The sequence below is a fragment of the Nestor notabilis genome, unplaced genomic scaffold (assembly GCF_000696875.1).
Source record: "Nestor notabilis isolate BGI_N333 unplaced genomic scaffold, ASM69687v1 scaffold6363, whole genome shotgun sequence".
Lineage (NCBI taxonomy): Eukaryota > Metazoa > Chordata > Aves > Psittaciformes > Psittacidae > Nestor > Nestor notabilis.
In genome coordinates this window covers 86435-88141 of record NW_009921411.1, presented here as the reverse complement: position 1 = coordinate 88141, position 1707 = coordinate 86435, and the positions used below count along the sequence as shown (strand labels likewise).

Here is a 1707-nt window from a genome sequence, read left to right as displayed (position 1 = left end):
CTATCTCTGCTCTGCCTGTTACCCAAATGCTTGCAGTGTAGCACATCAGCTTATTTCTTCCTGCTGTCATCTAGTATTGGTTGAATTTCTGGGTGTGAGTGTTGGCAGTCTCCGGGAATTGTACCGCCTCATCCAGATCCAGTATCACTTCTTTGGAATCCAGGGAATAAAAGCTTTACGTAGACTTCAGGTTTCTGGGACTGTCTTTGATAGGGACTTTGAGTAACAGTCTAAAAACTATTGACCTAATAATTTGATGATAGCTGATTTATTTAGGCATTCTAGCAAAGAATAAGATAACATACCAGCTTCTCTAGCACTGGTGATTGTCTTCCAATGGGAGTTTTCACACACTGTGGCTTTGGACAGGTGCTCCTTTCTTTGTCTTGCCTTTTCTATGTGAAATGATTTGTCCATTATTTTACAACTGCTGAAACGGGAAAGTGTGTTCCCTGCTACATCCATGCTCCAAAAGACGTAATGATACAGTATTTGGCAGGTAACTGACCTCTGCAATGTCGCTGAAAGGTTTTCAGCTATTCCATCTATAGTGAGCCCCAGGAAAAGCAGATCAGCCTCAGGGTGAGAAGTTGTGATTTATGCTCTATGGGCAGTGACTCTGAACTCCATTTGGTCCCTGCATCTTTTTCTTTCTCATCTGGAAACTGGGAATCTCTTTACTGTCTATGCTATTATGGGCTACTTAGATAGATGTAGTGTTTGCAGTATAAGGTGCTATATGAACACCAAGGATTATTTTCCCTCTTTAAGCCTATGACTTAGCAGAGAAGCCTCTCTCTTAACCTGAGCCTATTGGAAAAGATCCAGGGTTTGGGATTTTTTCCTTATCTATCTCTTGTTCCCTAGATTCTTTCAGGATTATCCTGAAGCAGTTCTGAAGCGGTTGCATACTGCTTAGGAGTAGTCTCTCTCCTATACTTGTGTCTTGGAAAGACATACTTTTACTTGAAGACTGACTGTTCTCAGCAGGATGGACTTTACTGGAAGAATGGGATTCACCTCTGCCCAAACCTCTTCACAGTTGTATCTACTTAAATTAAGTTACTTTGTGGTCTGATCTTCAAAGAGTAGAAACGCTGCTTTTTTTTACCAGCTCTCTTGGAAAATGTAGCTTTTAAACTCTGCAGAGAGATGTGTTATTTCTTCTTTAAGGTCATTCATACTTAGTTACCTTGAAAAACTCAGCTCCCTTTACTTTGTGGCCTCAGCAAGAGACTGGTTTCGTCTAGTCCACAAAAAGCCCATTTCTGGTATGCAGATTGTCAGCTACAGAAGAGCTTCATCTCTGATATGTACAGCCTTGAGCATACAGTTCTGGAAGCACAGGTTCTTTCCATGAGTTGCTTTTTGCCTCTCTTCATTTCCCCCCAACTCCAGAGTGAGAAGAGCACTGCAAAAAGATCTTTTTTTTAATCTCCTGTGAGTATAAAGCTTTGTGATTTAATTCTTATATTTTTTTTCCTGGCGTTTCTACACCGCAGGAATAAAACACACACTTTACTAAAAATAGCTTCTAGCACTTGATTCTGCTCCAGTGCTTGCTTCAACTATGGAAAGTTCCAGCTGCAATGGAAAAGTCTGACAGGTTTATCTTCTCCTCCCACCTTACTTTTCTCCCCTGGAGAAGGTGATGTGTTCTTAGACTATGGGTGAAAAGTTGATCCTTCTGGGTTCAACGTGTGTTCC

The 1707-nt window shown here is 41.1% G+C and overlaps 1 protein-coding gene across 1 annotated transcript in view; it reads left to right on the top strand.

Annotated features, from left to right (window-relative positions):
* LOC104403091 (lysine-specific demethylase 4B-like) overlaps positions 1-1707 on the top strand; it is a 70697-nt gene that overhangs the window by 42422 nt on the left and 26568 nt on the right.